Here is a 20,300-nt window from a genome sequence, read left to right as displayed (position 1 = left end):
GCGGTCACCCAACGTGTCTTTCAATAAATCGATTGTGGCACGAGCTGTGTGACATGTTGCGCCGTCTTGTTGGAACCAAAGCTCCTGGACATCATGGTTTTTCAATTCAGGAATGAAAAAGTTAGTAATCATGGCTCTATACCGATTACCATTGACTGTAACGTTCTGGCCATCATCGTTTTTGAAGAAGTACGGACCAATGATTCCACCACACCAAACAGTCAGTTTTTCTGGATGTAACGGTGTTTCGACATACACTTGAGGATGCCAACTTAAAGTTATATACCTCGAAAAAAAAACACCCGATACTTCCCTATTGCCAAACATGATTCATAATCTCGTCAAGATCCCCTGCCGCAAAACTTGTCCGTCGTCCCCCGTACAACTCCTTCACCTTACCGAAAAGCACGTGGGACTAATTGTGTGGGATGCGCTGTTGCCCCACCTACCAGTGATACGTTGATGTATAACGAAACCTTCTCATACCGACTTGAATGGTTATATCTTCTAATAGCTACTTGGTTTACATATTATTCCCATATACCATGATAAAATTCAGGTCGCCACAACGATAGAACTGAATGCCCCAACAAAAGCTATCGGCTTGTGTTTGGGACCTGATTTTATGGATCAACATATGGCAACTTAATTCGCGTGGGAGTGTTGGTATTTTTGCTATGTACGGATGGGGAAATATTAACATAATTATCAGAGACATTGTTTGTCAATCATGGTCAAGTTTTTCAAACCGAGAAGGAATTTTTATTGTTTGGCGTCGCTTTTTCTCAAACTTTCGATGTTGGTTTCCCCATTTCCTATCAGCGGTGATGCCAAATTGATATTTTTTCTTGTGTCCCATAATCGTTATCCAAAAATGCAAACTGAATCAAAGGTGTGCATATAACTTCCATGAAAAAGTTCATTGTTTTGATGAATTCAGTTATCATATTTTATCCGATGAACAGAATAGTATATTGTGCAACAAGTGGGGAAAGTCTAACTTTTTTCGCGATGTGGAAGTTTGTGACACGAGCCTGAAAGGCGAGTGTCGCGAACACACGAGCGAAAAAAGGACTTTCTCCATATGTTGCACACTATAATTTTCCTACAACTGCACAAATTTCAATAATTCAAATCAAAATGGCTTTCGTTGACAGTATGTGCTAATTTATTGCGTTTCCATAGAAACGACTCAAAAGCCCAATTTCATTGGTCTACCAAGCGAGGTGTGGGCAAAGTGCCGTGAGAAACAATATTTCCCACAGTATGAGCAATACATTGTTTTGAAATTGAGTAAGCTATGAAGAATACGCTACTTTTCATAGCAGTTGTAGGAAAACATCATTACAAACAAAATTGGTTCCTCATATTCATGAATTGTTTTCATCAAATCAAAGAACAACTTCTATTGAATCAATGAAACGATCATTATTATAATGTTCCTTTCATTATTCGATCGATTATACCTATTTGTATCATAATGTATAAATTGTTCACCATGGACAGATGGTTATCACTTGGTGCTAGGTCCGGAACCTCCCAACCAAGATCCCGGAGCTTCTGGGTGTTTGCTTCCTTCAGACTGTCCAATTGTTGACAGTACAGTTCCGAAGTAACAGGCGAGCAGCTCATAATTGATAATCCATGTCAATCCCACCAAACACACAGCAAAACCTTCCTGGTCTTCAATTCTAGCTTGGCTACCGTTTTCAACGGCTCACTGCGTTTCGATCACGACCGTTTTTGCTTGACGTTGTCGTTGACATTGCCATCACCAGTCATCAACCTCTTCGAAAATGGGTCGATTTTGATGCGATTCAGCAGCGATTCGTAAATGAATTTCGGTCCATGAGGTCTTTTCCGTCAGAACGAGTGGCACACAAACTAGAGCTTCTTTTTGAAACCATCTTTATGCAAATGGTTCCAAACGGTTTTATTGCAATCTTTAGCTCTTTGGCTAAAGCTCATAATGGTCGGACTCGACAAAGTTCATGATTTTATCGACAATTGGCCTTCCAGCGCGTGGTGGATTCCTGACATCGAAACCAATATTGCGCTAGATTGTCTGTTACAGTATCAGGACACCATTTACATTCTAAGCCACCTGGCTTGTATTTTCGCCTCAATCAAAGAAATACTGTTGAATATAGCGCTTTTTCTCTTTGCTAGTGTCCATCTTACGCGTGCCAAAACTAAACTGAGTCCGCTAATCACAAAACTGTCACAAAAGTTTTTGTAGTACGAAATCTCATCTTTCTAACGCCGTCTAGTAGAAACTGATCGGACTTATACAACGAGAGATACAAATAACAAAAGTCAATTTTTGGAAAAATAATGTATTTCTTTCTACTACATCTTATAAGAGAACTGAAAGAAATCAACCTAAAAACATAGAGTAATCAAGTTCGATGAAAATCTTATTCCACATCATATACAGTGAGATTTTTTGAATTATTTTTCGAATCGTTTCCGAATAAAAAGATACAAATCTCTTTATTCATCGAAAACTGTTCACAGGAGATAAATGTTATGGTATCCATTGAAAATCTATGTTCAAACCCATATCGAATCATCTTCGATTTATTGTAATAATGTGCTAATCAAGGCATCTCTCAATTTTGGAAAAATTCAAGCACTCTGCATACAATACTAATGATGCCTTTCACCTCAAAGATACCCGACTCAAGTCATACTTTGCATGTCCGTGTATATTCAAAATAGTGTTCAAAACCCACATGTTCGCCAGTTCAGGTATACTTGGGTTTCAAGTGTGGGTACACCTGATTTACATCGAGATTTTTCAATTCTCCGCATGGATATTACTATTACACACTCATTATGCTAACACTTCTCGGAAATGATTAAATTTGTCGAAATTAAAAACGAACCAATTCCTCGCAATTGCAATCATAGAAATGCAATAGATTTCTTAATGACAGCTTATGTCGGTAAAAGCTCACCTACGGTGTCAATGATTCCAAGAAGCAGTTTATCAGAGCAAAACTAATTACGGATTGATATATTCATTTTGTACACCTGTTTTGATAAGTTTTAATTCGATAAATTAATTTCTCGTGAGAATATTTCTTGTTTGACAGCCAATGGGTTTCGTGAATGATTGGTTAGGTCGAAAAAATTGATAACACGCGATATTTAAGTCCAGTGCATAATCAATAATGTAAATAGATGAAATTATTAATCTGGTTTTCTCATATTCCATTCGATTATGATGAGAAATGGATTGAGGCGAGAATTTCTTAATATTTCTAACCCACTAAAAGACGCATACTTAACGAACATCATGCTGTGAAATAATCATTTTGGGTGGAACTCTCGTTTTAATTGATTTTTTCTACAATCGTGCTTGAGGCTCTATTTTTGTAAACAAATTTCGAAAATTAGTGTTTTTTCCCATTGAAGATGATATATTATGACGCCCGGCTATACTGATCAACCGCTTTATAAATTTGATATGTAGAAGTGTGAAGTTGGAGAGGCGTTCTCAGACAATATTTAATGCCTAAAATAATTGTGGTGTTTCATCCCGGGAACACGGATGGAATCGTCGGTGACCCCTGCTCAATACACCTACCATCGCCATAGGGGAGCGTGGCGACTTTGCCGTAGGATAGTGTGGTTTATGTTCCGAGTGGTACTCTCTTATGGGTACCGGGGAATTGTGGTGTTGAAGGAACGTAAGAAGCCAATGAACTTGAAAAAAGGACATCTAGGTTGACACCTGTTGGCCCTGAGCCCTTCTGTGGGCTTGGCAAATACCAATACAAGACAGGGGTTCAACAATGGGAGAGGGACAATAGGAAAATCCTCTGGAGGAATACTCCGGGTCTTGCTCATGCAAATAAATTTGAGGAGCCTTCACCGACCTATACCAGACAGCTCCTGAAGCAACCACGAGCTGATCTTCGGGTAATGGTGGGACTGCTGACAGGACACTGTCGGTGCAAATACCTTTTGTACCGCATGGGTAAGTCAGCAGATGAGATCTGCAGACTACGTGGAAAGGAGGTAGAAACAGCTGAACACAGTGTGCAAATGCTCGGGACTGACTGGCCTAAGAACCACTCATATGGGAATGTCAGTTCTGGATATTCATGAAGTAATAGCCAAGGCTACTAAGGATGTCGTTGGGTATAAGTTGAATACTCATTTTTGGAAGAGATACTGTCTTCTATTTATCCTTCAACCTTCAATTAAGTTAGTGGATTACATTTGTATTGTTTTCAATAGCCGAGTGCTAAATAAAGTTTATTATTATATATTATATTCAAAAATATACGTACTCTGCCAGCCACCAAGGCATTCCTGTGTATAGTCATACTGGTACAGGAGTACTGAAAGAGTCGCTGATGTTCGACGCAGACAGTGTCCTTTATATTTTTCACGATAGCACAAACCCAAATACATAATTCTCTGATGCTCTGCTTCAGATATACCTAGTTAGCAGTCTCAACAGGTAGTCATAGATCTTCTCTATTACTCTTCTGAGACATAAGTATACAAATCAACAATTGAAATGGCAATTTTAGACACTTTAATTCCATCTTTTCGTTGATGTGTTCTCTGATCATCAATATTTTGTCAATTTGGAATTGTATTTCTAGATAAGAAAGTATACACCAAACAAATTCACTAAATGTGAAGGTTTCGGCGCAATGATCTCATAATTTGGTATTTATAACTGGAATGACATAAATGACATAAAAATCTGTATAAACCACGAGAATTGGAAGGATTTGCAAAGTGGTCACCACTAGGACATACACATCTACTTAAGGTCCTTGGTACATAATTAACTAATTCTTTACAAAGCTTTCTCTAACTTTGGTACTCACGGAAGTAGAATTTTACGTATACAGGTATCCTAGTGCTCCATACAAGCTTACATACTCCCTATAATTCATTCTGCACAAGTTAAAAAAGCGCCTACGGTACTTCCAGCTTTCCTTCCTAGCCACATGACGACATAATACATAATATACTCCTCTCCATGATATCTTGGCCCGCGATCCGAATACAATAAAATATAATGCCTTTCATCGTTTGATGGTATGCTGCATTCAATATTTATGCCCAGTCCCCCCGGTAAAGATGGGGGAAGATATGCCAAGGCTCGCACAACTTCCTTTTTCGAGGCTGCAGCTGGTAGCTGCAAGAATATAATAAATCTGCGAAATCGATGTATATACCGAGCCAACAATGAAGATCCGATGATATAATATATTCGAGTAGGTACATCTATGAGGGCACGGTTTACCGTGAGCAGTGGCGGTGGACTGGCGACTTTGGAGTATTAAGGTATTTGAATTGAAATGCTGCAAGTTTTACTAAATGGTTTGTTTTTCGCATACCATCTCTAGAAAGAATGTGACCCTCAGTATTGTATTGGAATTCAATTGGTGCAATCCTTCGAAATTAAAACAACATTGATTTATGTTGAGATGAAGTGTATTTCTCCCGCACCAACGATTGAACGCATCGATATCACTATGAAGTTCCCTCAACCGACAGAATCCACCGAAACAAATTGCAGTCGTCCACATAAAGTAGGCATTCATACCTCGAGAAACGGAAAATGTCATTGATAATGATGACAAATAACAGCGCACCCAAAACCGACCTCTGAGGAATGCCAGAGGATGCCACAAGCTTTGCCGAGGTGAATCCGAAGTACGGTTTTCTTTACTTATTTTGTACAGGTGCACTCAAATGGTTTCATCCACGGTTTCATCATTCAGCAGAGGGCCTCAATGCAAGCTCTAAGCAAGAGATTATCCAGGGAGATCTTTGATCAAGTTGAAATCTCTTGAGAAAAATGACACTTCCCTGTTGTTTTTTGTGTTTTGTCTTATAAAAGCCCAATTTCCCGTGGGAATATGCATATGTAGACTATTGCAGGTTAGAATTATAAGATTTCCAAGAAATGATGTACCTGTTTAAAATAAGAAAGATATTTGAAAAAGTAAAATTCAACGAAAAACCTAAGTTCTGAGAACTTGTATTCTCCTTCAATACAAGATGTGATCATTACGTGCATGATATCTTCTCTGCTTGCTTTCCACCAAGTTATTTGGAATATTCTCCTCAATTCGTTGCCAAAGCATCTCGTCAGTGCATCCACTTTATTGCCACTCTAACTATTGACGATTGTCTTCGGGAATGGAACTCTTTTTAACAAGCATCTCGATGTTATAGATTGACTTCATAGAGACGCATTCTGCTTAGGAACATTAAGGTACTTATAGCATTTCGAAGACGTTGACCTGTCATTCTACAAATGTTGAGAGACTTCTCACCGAAATAGTTGAAACATGCTATTTTATTGGCGTTGTAGCACCTTATATGTAGCACTACTTATGGGTCTTTCATGAATAGTTCCAGTAAAAAAGTGACGTGATATCTCACTTTGGCTAATACTGAAGAAATTGGCCACTTGCAATTGTGTAAGAACAGCATCAAGTATCCCAAGATGCCAAGTTGACATCGTCCTTGGCTTGGCATAATGAAAATTTGATTTTTAATTGCCTCGTGCGTATTTCTGACACATAGACAAAAAATGATTAAACTTGTTAAAATTGCGTCACGAGATGTTTTTAAAATCGTTATGCGTTTCTGTATTTAAAAAATGATTTAGATGATGAAAAAAAAACATTTGACGAGCATTAGATCGAAAATTTTTTTATGGCCATTTTGAACCATTTCCCAATAAAACTAAACAAGAATTCAAAAAATTTAGATCACCACAACATAAAAAAGTCACTTAAACGAAAGTAACTGGAAGAAAACGAGGTGTAAACTTTCGGTTAGTTTCTATAACATAACTGCGAATATCCCTCTTCCATTTCGAACTCAACTTATGGATTAAAAAAAATTGTCGACCTACGCCACTGGACCCGCTGAAACTTGGAGAGCTCTGTCTTCACTTACGCCCCTCTTTATTTGGACATGTTCAACGGCCTTAATCGGACATATAGGAACTCGTTCAGTCTCTGTTCCATTGATTCAGTCTCTAAGATCTCCCTGCTACCTCGGACGCACTACTTTTAATAAGGCATTTTGTATGGGAGATGCAGTTCTTGCCTGTGTACCAAACTCGAACGTGAACTTTGGTTTCCCACTTTGGCACAACATTCAGATGGCAGAAGCTGTCGTTATTGTGAGAACACCGCAAATTTCACACTATGGTTTATATTGTTTCCTAGATCCTCTCATGAATTAACACAAATCATCTAAAAACGACCCAGTTTGGAATTGTTCTTCTATAAATATACACTCCCAAAATTTCAACTCAGTTGTCACTGAAATATTGGGGTTCTTTTTCGATATTCTTCTTGAATTTTCTATGAAATTTTGCGAGAAGTTTGAGATGATCACTCTTTATATACAAGCAAAATATCAAGCTGCTCGAATCTGAAATCACAGAAATTGGTACTTCGCTTCCACAAGGAAATTGGGTGTTTTGAAGACAAAAACACAAATTAATTCAATATCCTCAACTTTTGACAAGCAGTTTAATACTCTTCCAAAATGTATACTGCATTTCGAGATAACTCGGTAAGAGATTGGACAACAGGGTAGTGACATTTTTCTCAGGAGATTTCAACTTGAACAATGATCTCTCTGGAGAATTTCCTGCTTAGAGCTTGCTTTGAGCCTTTCTACTGGATGATGAAACCATTTTAGAGCACCTCCACAAAATAAGGAGAGAAAACAGTACATACCTACTTCGGATAATCTACGGCAGAGTTTGTGGCATCCTCAGGTATTCCTCAGGGGTCGGTTTTGGGTCCCCTATTATTCATCAGCGGACTTTGTTGATGTTTTCTGAAATAACCCTTCTTGTTTACTGGTTTTCTAATCGTATGTCTAATGGGCATCTTTTTTAGCTGCATTGGAAATGTAGATTGTTGTTGTCTATGGTTTGACAGTTGAAAATGTCAAATTGTGTTGACATTTCTGTCTAGTAAGTTTTGGCAATTCATCAAGAATCGTAACACCAGAGCAACGCTTCCAAATTGTTGAAATTTACTTCGAAAAAAATTAATCTTTTCGCGAAGTTCATTGAGTTTCGTTCAATTCACGTTCAACATAATTGGCACAGTGAGAAAGGAATTCGTGCAGTTATTGATCGTTTGCGAACTAATTTCACTCTTCTCGATTCAAAACCATCAACAAAACAAAGAAATGTGCGTACCGAAGAGAATATTGTTGTGGTAGCCGAAATGTCGATACGTCGCCGTTCTCAACTTGATGGCCTTAGTCCTTCGACTGCGTGGAAAAATATCTTGGCTTACGTACTTATAAAGTACGTAAGTTAAATGACCATCGTATACGTCACATTTTCTCTGCTTGTGCTAATTTGAAACGAAAATGAGCATTTTTACCGAAGAATTGTATTCGATGAAGTTACTTTTAATAGGGCTATGTTAAGGAATTGGTTTTGTCCGACAAACCAGCAACTCTTGAAGCATTGGAAGTCAATATTCAAATTACCATTGACGCCATACGGCCATTTTTATTGAATAAAAATAAAATGCCATGAAATTATCGATCAGATTATAATAATAAAATAATCATTACACAATATTTCTGTCTTGTATCATTATTCAAAGTTCTCAAGCTTTTAAAAAAAACTCATTAGTTTCCAATGAAAATTCTCGTTTTAAGTGAAAGCACCAACTATAAAACATCATAAAAAAAGATCTTCAAACGCGCATTTGTCACATTAAACCGATATAGTCACATCAAACGTCTACTTTCCTCAATTTATGAATGAACATACACAAATAAACCGAAGATAACCCTCCGATAAACCCGTCAAACTACCAAACGGACACATTTCAGTACCGAATTAAGATGAATATTCATCGTATAGGTGTCTCCACCGACTAACAAAGACCCATTGGGCGACCAGGGTGTCATTAAAAGCGCGAAAGAGATAAGATAGCTGCACCGGTATAGGGAATATTTGTAATTTAAATCTTCGATGTGGAAATAAGTTGATGTGAAGGAGTCGGTCCTCAAGAGTGGGCTTGGACAACGTATACACAGAGTATCACGTGGGTGACTAGGTGCCAGTGGGCTTCGTGAACAGTTTCTGACGTTATTATTTATTCCGTTCTACGCGATATATCGATAGGTAGGCCATTCGTCTCTCGCTTATCTATGCATCTGGTGGATGACGGATGTCTACCGGGTGTCAACCCTTTAGACACCAGTTCTTTTCTTCTAGATTACCGGTAGCTTGAGACTTAGTTCCAATTAGTACTGACTGATCAATTTTTAACTATCGTTCTTCGAATAGGACGCTTTGCATTTAGTCACCATGTCTGTAGTTTTCCCACTCATAAGGTTCGATTCATCGATATAAATCCGTGGTAAAGTCTGTCCGGTTGTATACAGGATAATAAAAACAATAATGGTTCAATGCCTGTGTGTTAATTAATGAAAATAATATCGTGGCTTGTAGACAATTTTTCAATTCTGGAAAAATTACCTCTTCGAGCGGGACTCGAACCCGAATCCTTCTGGGAGAAGATATAGGGTGTCGAAATTGGAAAATGGCATTTCTTTGAAGTAACATTTCTCGTAGGAAAATATCTTGTGGAAAACACTTTTGCGCGACAAATATTGCTTACCCATAAGGTAATGAGGCTGGATTTTCAATGAAAATTATTGTTAGATACGCGGTGAGTCAAAAATTATTTGAAAGGAAATTCCTTTAGTTCATAATTCACCCTGTAACAAACAAGTCGTCCGTAGAATTTTTTGTCAATTCTCTTAGTTCGAGTACTCTGTTATAATGTCAAACAGTATTGGCTTCGCCATGACCAGTTTGTGAAATACACAGGGTAATCTATTAAGAGGGCCGAGTGTTATTCAAAACTTCTAAAAAAGTTATACAAAAGTAACGTTGACGTTCCCTTATTGTTATTTTGTCATTGTACAATGAAAGACATTGTACAGGGTGTCCCAAATTGGATGCTCACTGACAGCATCTCAAGAACTATATTATCACTATTATTATTATTGTAGGATTTCACATATGCCTACTTATGCGTTTCGTCCCTGGCACACACACCGGACTCATCAGTGTGACTTTGGTATATTTGTGTGTGCCGTGTCACAGACGCTTGGGGAATTTATTATTATCGGGAGCCGCCGGGACTCGAACCCGGAACCTTGTCGCATCTCGGTGAGTGAGTCTACCTCTTAACGTCTAGGCTACCGAATGCTGTGTTTATTGTTGCTATGTGGAGTTTTATGAGAAGCCGCCACATTATTATTCACTGAATCGAGGTCGTTGCAGCTCTGTTAGCCTTCTGGGAACTTCGACCAATTTGATCTTTTGTTCTTAATCCTACCTATTCATACAAACCCAAAAAGGCCGTCGATACGGTTAACGAAACCGACGACATCCTTAGGAGCCTTGGCTATCACTTCGTGAGTATCCAGAACTAACTTTCCCTTGTGAGTGGTTCTTAGGCAAGTCAGCTCTGGGCATTTGCAAAATGTGTTCGGCTGCTTCTACCTCCTTTCCACAGAGCCTGCAGATTTCATCTGCTGACTTACTCATGCGGTACAGAAGGTATTTGCACCGACAGTGTCATGTCAGCAGTCCAACCATTACCCGAAGCTCAGCTCATTGTAGCTTCAGAAGCTTCCTGGTATGAGTCGGTGAAAACTTACGAATTTCTTTGTCTAAAGAAGACCCGGAGTGTTTCTCCAAAGGGTTATTCTATTGTCCACTCCCATTTTTGAACCGCTGCCTCATATTTGTCTTTCCAAGCCCACAAAAGGGCTCAGGACCAACAGGTGTCAACCTTGATGCCCTTTTTGCAAGTTCATCGGCATTCGGTTTCCTTCAATTCCACAATGCCTCGGTTCCTATAGTAGAATTAATTTATTTCCTCTGTCCAGTTGCTTTATGGTATTACGGCACACCCATCTCAATAGAGACCTCTGCCTATATGATTCCAAGGATTTCAGCGTGGCCTGACTGTCCGTAGTGATGTAAATATGAAGTTGACTACAGCTTCAGTTTAATATTTTGACTCCACTTTGAACCCAAGAAACTTCTTTCTCTGTAGACAGGGTTACAACTATTTAGAGATACATAGTTGCTTAAAATACAAAAAAGTTGCGTTATTTAGGGATAAGTGTGTTGCCGTTAACAGATCCAAAATGACTTCAATGGTTCCCGAGATATCTCGAAAAAACTGAAAATCGAGATTTTCTCTTTTTCTGTATACCTAAGTTATTTGTTTCTGGGTATAACTTCACGAAATTCGGTTTGTAGCCATTATCCAATATAGGGATTATAATGATGTCGTCAGTTTTTTTCTGTTTTCCATTGTTTCAGAGACGCGTTAGTAATTTTTTTTCTTATGAACGCCATATTGGTTCTACTTATGAGGCGATAAGGATCAAAATTACGAATTTACGAATTCTTTTTGAAGATAATATCGTAGAAACGAGTAATGTTTCTCAATTTTCCAAAAAATATCGATTCGTATGTTGAACAAGGCATATTGAATGAATTCGAATTTTTCAAATACGCCGACCTTTCCGTTCAAGATTTTTTGAAACAAATGTTCTTTCGACATACCAATAAAATGTCGTATCGTGTGTGTTTCTCACCAGACAGCAGTTGGTTGGCCAGTCAAATCAAAGAATTTAGAAAGGCGTCTCTGAATATATTACGCCCACAATATTTGGGTAGTTGTAATAGTTCCTTAATCGACTTCTTACCTGTGAAAATGTATGATGTGTTGCCTCATAACACGAAACAAGATTCTGGTGGATGCGCTAGAATAATTTTCTAATAATCACCGTACACCCATTAGTTTAATTGAAAATGAAAATGCTCGTTAGGTTCGTTATCTCCGTAGAAGGTAATATGCTTTCAATTTTACACTAATTTTTTCATTGATGCCCACTGATTATAACACCAGCTATTTTCTGGAAATATTGAAGCTATCAGATTGTAAGTGGGCTATTAAAGGTCATAGCATATTTATGCAATTTGTAGGAACTTCAGAACTCACTAACTATATTGAAAGTTGAGTTTAGTTTAATTATTGATTGGGCAATATTACTCCAACGCACATTCCATTGATTAATTTTCTGTTGATTGATTCATCAGTAATTAACGTATTGAAACAAACTGACAGAGTTGGCTACCACAATAAAAATAAGCTCTTCGACTTTCCAAGGGAATCATGGAGAGTGGATCAGAATATATTTTGGAACAATTTCGTTCCATAGGTATTACAAGCTTTTTCTTTCAGAATATATTAGTCAATTCAATGAACAATAAGTTGATATCTGCTAACCTATAGTCTATTGCATTAAACTTAAGAGTTCTCCAATAAATAATGTTTCATTTTGAATAGCCCGCTATCTGGGCAGTTGTCACTTTGAAACTATCATTTTTGACATTTGACAAGTAAAAAATATACCATTATTAAAAATAGAATGATACTCGCTTCAACAACAAAATGAAATTGTTAAAATCAATCAATACAAAAATGGTGAAAACTTTTGGATCGTCGTGAAGCACCTCCTTGGTCGGCAGTAGTGGAACTGGTGGAAAAATTTGAACTGCTGGGACAAGTAAGTGATGTGAAGAATCGAAACCGTGTGTATCGCTCAAGAACAACTGAGATTATTGCTGCAGTAGTGTTTACGAAAACCCTGGTTTGTCGATTCCTCTCATTTTGACAAGACTTAGGTCTTGAGGCTTTTAAAGTTCATTAAACACAAGAACTCAAGCCGTTCGATCACCAGTAACATCGTATCTTCGCTGATTGAGTCCTTGAAATGCATCAAAATGATCCAGATTTTCGTCGAAAATCATCTTCAGTTATGGGGTTCATTTTCACCATGGAGGCTACGTTTATAATAACGGGTGTTTCTTTCGAGGTATATAACTTTAAGTTGGCATTAATTTTCAAGATGGCGACAAATTCAACAGCTGTCAAGTGATTTATTCTCAGTTTGGTTTGGCAATTCATCATGAATAGACTCACGCCTGAATAACGCTTGCAAATAGTGCAATTTTATTTCGAAAATAATGGTTTTGTGCGGAATACGTATCGCGCACTACGTCATTAGCGATGAAGCGCACTTCTGGTTGAATGGCTACCTCAACAAACAAAACTGCCACATTTGGAGTGAAGCTAATACTCAAGTGTATGTCGAAACACCGTTCCATCCAGAAAAACTGACTGTTTGGTGCGCTTTATGTGCTGGTGGAATCATTGGTCCGTACTTCTCCAAAAACGATGATGGCCAGAACGTTACCGTCAATGGTGATCGGTATACAGCCATGATTACTAACTTTTTCATTTCTGAATTGAACAACCATGATGTCCAGGACCTGTGATTCCAACAAGACGACGCAAAATGTCACACAGCTCGTGCCACAATCGATTTATTGAAAGACACGGTTGGTGACCGCCTAATTTCACGTTTTGGACCTGTGAATTGGCCTCCAAGATCTTGTGATTTAACACCGCTAGACTACTTTCTGTGGGGCTATGTGAAGTGATTGGTCTATGCGGATAAGCCACAAACCCTTGACCATTTGAAAGAAAACATTCGCCGTGTTATTGCCGACATACGACCACAAATGTTGGAAAAAGTCATCGAAAATTGGACGTCCAGATTGGACTACATCCGAGCCAGCCGTGGCGGTCATATGCCAGAAATCATATTTGAAATGTAATGCCACAAGATTATCTTGCGGATAAATAAAATTCATGTCAATCGAATAATCCATCGTTGTTTTATTGCAATTTAAAGTTCTATAGCTCTAAAAAAACACCCTTTAGCTTGAATATCAAGTCAAGACGTGAATCTCTAACCACTAAAGTCGAATTTTATCCATTAACGAACTCAACATCGATATTCCAGATCCGAATCTGAGTTATCGTGTTCACGGCTGGCCAGACGAATTGCCATACTGAAATGTGTACACGAATTCGTCAAATCATTTCGTTTGAGACCAATCCTGGCTCATATTGCGAAAAATAGGCACATCTCGATGAAATAGAATGATTACGAAACGAACACTCAAAAAGGACGAAGAAATTGATTATTTTATTTCTATCGTCCAGCCCAGACTTGATTGATATCGTCCACAACCTAAATTAATGCACCGAATTAAACGATCAATCATTAGGGACCACCGAAGTTCCCGAAAAACGTCTCTGAAATATTGATCCAAGTAACTCATCTTCTCGGAAGAAGGCTCGATCTTCAAATGCGCCTAATATCAAGACTAATATCTGTTTGATATGCTCAATATTCCAAGACCTCCCAAACGACTTTGGGCAAAAAAACCCTTTCAGTTCCGAGTAAAGAATGATACCCTGACATCCTTGTTCCTCCAGAAGAAGAAGTTACTACAATCTTCGTTTTAGAAGCGCAAAAAACCCCGATTCACCGTCTCAAAGTGTCCTTAATATGCCCGATTCGCAATTATTTACACAAGCCTTCTTCGTCCGCTTAGACCACCCACGGTTTTTAACAATTCAGAAATGGACCGCGGACACAATTGATGGCGCCACTTTGTTTTTACCTTACGAATTCACAAATTCATTAATAAGAAGGATCATAATAGATCTGGACGAATTGCATGGTCGTGCCTAGTGGGGCAACAGAAAGGTTGAGTGAGACTGCCTTAAAATAAAAAATAAACATAAAGTGCGACAATTTTTCATTTGGAAGTTTACATCATGCCATTATACAAGGGGATTCACCGGGATGGCCTATTAATCATAATAATCATAATCATAATTTATTGTTCTCTTTATAAAGATATAGGAAGACGTCATATAAATATAACAACATATAAGGTATACAGGGTGTTTCCTAAACATGCGGCAAAAATTCAGGGGGTTGTTCCTTGGACTATTTTAAGCATGTTTTGTCCTTGGATGATTTTTGAAAAACCTCTTTGTTTCGAAGATACAGGGCGAACAACATTTTTCATATTTTTAAAATTAATAATAGTTTAAATAAAAATGCGTACCGCACTGTGTTTACTAAGTAGGTACAATTTATTTTTAAATTTGTTTAACAACATTCCAATTACTAAAAACGGCCAGTTTTTTGACTAAAAATTGATAAGTGCAGATGGTAAAGGAATTAGATTAAACACGGTTTTCATTTGAATTCGTTTTGTGATGTATTAGCAATTAACAACAACAATTAAGGGTTCGGCAGTCAATGAGGAGAAGATTGGATGCTTGTATGCTGGCTAGAGGTGGTCATTTTCAACAGTTTTTGTAGGTTGAGTTGAATTTTCATGTAATTTTTCATAATAAAATGTTATTATCTGAAATTTTGTTTCCCCTATATCTTCGAAACAAATAGGTTTTTCAAAAATCATCAAAGGACAAAATATTCTTAGAATAGTCCAAGGAACAACCCCCTGAATTTTTGCCGCATGTTTAGGAAACACCCTGTATAACAAGTAGGTACACATTACAAATACAATAATTACATTATAGACTTATTTAAATAGAAATCATGTAAAAATATCACTGTCTAAAAATTCCTGTACACTATAGAAAGCAGTCTTCAACAGCATCTTTTTCATCTCCAGACTGAATCGCTTTCCATCCAATCTCTTGAAAGCATTCGGAACTTTATTATAAAAAACAGGGCCCCAATGGTCAATAAACTTTTGGGATGAGGTAAGTCGATGGTAAGGTATCTCTAGAGCAGATTTATTTCTTGTGTTGAAAGCATGTCTGTTCATATTTCTTGGAAACTGTTCATATTTTGGTGAACATATTTTAAACAGGCTAGGATATACATGCTCGATATTGGAAGTATCCTCCCTGATACAAACGAACTCCTACAGCTGTCTCTGGCTTGAAGGCCGCAAAGTGTTCTAATTGCCCTCTTTTGCAGCCTAAAAACTCTAGATGCTTCCGATATTAGACGTTTATGGAAAACTAATCATAATCTTGAACTGAAAATTTGTATATTGGGGTTTGAATGAATGATCTCGCTCCCTAAAATATTTTCTGATCTCTACAACTTCTGGTTATACCGGAATCAGACGGAAGCAAAGTTTTACAGCCATTTACTTCGCCCATTGTCTTTATCTGAAGATAATGGTATATCAACTGTTTCGTGTGGATTTTCATCACCACAAATTCTGCAATTCTGTTCATCATTTTCAAGTTGTTCAAGAGCAAAATCAGATAATAAAAGATATTTATGGTGGTCTAATGGCTTGCGTTGAATTTTGTACGGATCTAATCCCAAATATCTCTTTAAAATTCTCCGTTACATATTGATGTTATATGTTATTGATACATTTGGGATATGTAGGGTTCAATCTAAGGTATAAACTGAATTCCCATACTAAGTTGTATTGAAATAAGAGAATAACTGTAGTGAAGGTGAGGTTGTTACAAGAATGAGCGGACAGACAGACTCATGACCAAAGTTGTTCAAGATGGTCCGAAATGCATTGCGTGAGTAGAAATTCCGAAATCAAAGACCAAAAGACTTTTAATCTCAAAATTGATCACAATGCTTTCACTATAATCGGTATACTCGGAAGTAAAATGAGCAATTCAGAAATTCAAAGATCTGATGCCGTACCTATTTCTAGAATCTTACATTTTCCAATTCTCCAAGTAGCTGAAATAATTTTTAATACTTTTCCAAATAGAAGTTGTCATCAAAATTCCTTATTTTCAAAGGGAAATCTATTATTCAATTCATTCACACAATCTTGATAATGAAACTATATCAGTAATTCATTCAGAAAATGAAAACAATAACATATATAACATTTGTTCAATTCACCCTGGATACCTCATTTGCAGTTTTCAAGCACCCCTCTAGCCCAAAGCAGGGTACGCCTATTGCCACATAATACAATTCAATCTTAAAAATGCAGATGAAAATACTTCCGAAGATATAAACAATTGTTTTGTAGGTCTTTAAACCGAGCATATCTGAAGATGTGATCTATATACCATTCATCAAAACCTCTAGTAGATCAGGCGATCAAGATATGCGGTTTTTGAACTCCAATTTTAGAAGCGTATAAATATGTTTGATGGTTGATGAAATCTTCAATTTTTTTTCAAATCAATCTCGTGAACTTATATGGATCGATCAAATGGTTATATTATGGATGCTGATTGGGAGTAACGATAAGAATGATCTTATGGAGATAAATGCAAGGGTTTTTGATGAATTATTTTTTTTTGAGTTGTTGGAGTTGAAGTTGGTATAGAAATGTCGTGAAAAAATACAGATATAATAAATTTCAGTGAAAAAATACCTACTCGATGTAGCCATCAGAATACTGCAAAATTCTACTAGGGTTTATTAACACATAACTCAAAAAGTCTCGGGCCTGAAGCACAGTTGGCATCGCCAGTATTTTACCCTTTTTTTTTGTTAGTACCAAGCTTCAAAAAATGCGTATCTGAATTTCGGAACCTAGAGTTAAGTATGGATCGGGATATTCAAAGATGACTTATGCATATTTATTGCTGTTTAAAAAATGGATAGAAACGAGTTTCTTGTATTGATAAAACACTGTGTTTTGATGACAAAAAATAGTGCGCAATCTGTTCGCTATGCTCATGCCGAGTTTGAGCGTCTTTTGTAATTACCATGAAAAATTGTGCCTTCTATTTTTTGTTCACTTCATTATTATTATTATTTACTTTGTTATCAAATTTAACAGTAAATATATCCAAGTTCTTTATTTTTGCTTCCTAAATTTTGTTATAATATATCTTTTTGGTATGTTGAAAAAGCTAATGGGATAAGGACTTTGAAATCTTTGCAGTGACAAATATGGTTTTTATTTTATTTGCCTTCTGAATAAATGAATCGTTTTACCGAATTGAGAGGATCAATCAATAAGACATAGACTCTAAACTCATTTTTGCTAGTGTTTTTGGTTGAATCGATCAACTGTAATTCTATTAAATTGGGATAATGAAACCCCGGATTTCTTAAACTAATATATTGAATTTGGCTGTACAAGTTATGTGTTTACAAGGTAACAGCTACGAGCACACGGAATATGGTACCCCAATTTCCTGGGGATGTTTAGCGGCGCTTTGGATTTTGCATACCAAAGCGCATTCCAGGTCCCTGATTGGTCCACGTCTTTGTTCCTTGCCCTAAGATGTGACTTCAGGATGACCATATGTAGAGACAATGTGGCGCCAAGGATGCTCTTGTTCTATTTTTAGCCCTCGCTGTACCTGCTGGGGTTGGTTTTTCGACCTGAATGCGTCTTTCTGAATATTCAACTGCCCGTAAAGTTTGCGTGAAATTCACTTGACGCAACAGCTAGCTAATAATAAAAATTAGGGGAACCCCATTTTCAATACATCTGAATTATTTTATTGAGAAGATATTGAGCAATATCCACAATTCCAACATTTCTAATACAATCAACATATTTACTGAGTATTCCAAACTTTTTATTTGACGTCCACGACCACGAGTAGCTTTATAAGGTGAAATTTGGAAAATAAGTTATGTCTCCGAGTCAACACATGGCAATACATCATTTCAATCGCGAAATGCAAAATCATAGAGCATTAAATCACGGTATTACGTAAAACCGAATCTTTCCCATCGTTTTCCACGCACAAATAAGGACATTTAACAATACCGTCTGCAGACTTGTCGCCGTAACGACATTACTCGGAATTTCTTTGCCATGTAAGCGAAACACATTCTTCATCAACCTCAATTTAGTAAGAGCCATAAGAAGTCCTGCAGGCCAACATGAAATGTGTTTCAATCTCGACGCGAGCGAAAAAAGGGATACGAAATAAACGAAGATTTTTTGAATACAATACGTAATCTATAATTCATATCGGGCCTAAAAAGTAACCAACGGAGGCGAGTCCAGTTCTGTAAGGAGGATTGATATAGATTTATGGACATCCCTATAAAACTTTACAACATTACTGCCGCCCGTAACAGAACAGACCTCTGCGTTTTTGACTACGACAGTGGCTCCATCTTCGATTTATTTGAGATCAGATCGGGTCTACTCTGAATTGATTACGGACTTGAACGTACTAATTGGGAGTTTTTGAAAAAGGATAATGATACTGCGCCAAGTGATATATCACGGAGAATTTATGAACTGCATGAGCATCTTATTGAGTTGATGGCGTACCTGCCAACTTACATCCTGATGCAGTGGCGGCGCATCAGGTGAGACCATTGAGGTGGTGCCTCATCTATTTCCTTGCAATTTCATATATGTTGAGCTAAATACCACGTCAACGAAATAGTATTGATTCCTCATCAATGGTATGGGTATTCAAGGCTTTAGCTGATCCAAACACTGGACATGTTCATTCTTGGTAAGGGTAAAAGTTCGACAACCGTTGATAATGATGATTAGGAATTCACGGCTTGGCTTGATTTTCAAGCTCAAGCTCAAGTAAAGTAGTAGTTTTTCAATCTCAAGTCAAGTCAAGTATTTATTTATCAAGTACTTGAATCATATTATCAAGCTACTCGATTTTTAGCAGTTTTCTTGTGTATTGACACATCAATAAAAAAATGATGAAATGAGAAGGAACCTTGCAAAAACACTTTTAATAATTGAAATTATTGTATAAAAGAACCGAAAATATCAAATTTTTTTAAATAGAAACAAATTAAATCTCTTTGAATCATAACAAAATAAAAAATAAGTTTCTCAATATTGAGAAACATCCACGCTTTGTTTGATTTCATAATTTTCCATTCAGGATCTAAGACACATGAAGTATCTTATAGATTTCGCCTAACCTATTGTGAGTTTTTGTAACTGTAAGAGCAGCTCTGGAAAATTGTCTTTCAACAGGAACTGAAGATGCTGGCGTTGATAACAAATCCTTGGCCATTCTGTCCAAGTTTGGAAACACATTTCTAAAACTACCAAAATCTACCAATAGATTTCATAGAAATGTGAAAAAACTACTGATGAAGTCACACTGGCGAATGTTTCAGTTTCTCGGCGTTCGAGGAATCCCCTTATTTAGTTTAAGCGCGCACGAGATTGCAGAAATATATGCCGTGCGACGCGTGCATATCAAGCTCTAGTAATATCAAGTAGCTTAATATCAAGTCAAGCAATGAATATCTAAAAATCAAGCCAAGTCAACCTCCAGTATGTAATTTTTCACGAGCTTGATTTTCAAATCAAGTAGTTCGTTAAAATGTCAAGCTACTTGGCTTGATGAATCCCTATTGATAATATTCACCTAGAAAATGTTGTG

At 37.2% G+C, this 20,300-nt stretch overlaps 1 protein-coding gene across 2 annotated transcripts in view; it reads left to right on the top strand.

The window, feature by feature from the left end:
* Positions 1–20,300, top strand: part of LOC123675302 (TLR4 interactor with leucine rich repeats-like) — a 46,512-nt gene that overhangs the window by 14,731 nt on the left and 11,481 nt on the right. The window lies entirely within an intron of this gene.

This window comes from Harmonia axyridis, chromosome 1, assembly GCF_914767665.1.
Source record: "Harmonia axyridis chromosome 1, icHarAxyr1.1, whole genome shotgun sequence".
Lineage (NCBI taxonomy): Eukaryota > Metazoa > Arthropoda > Insecta > Coleoptera > Coccinellidae > Harmonia > Harmonia axyridis.
Note: the sequence above shows the minus strand (reverse complement) of the source record. Positions and strands in the feature narration are given on the sequence as shown.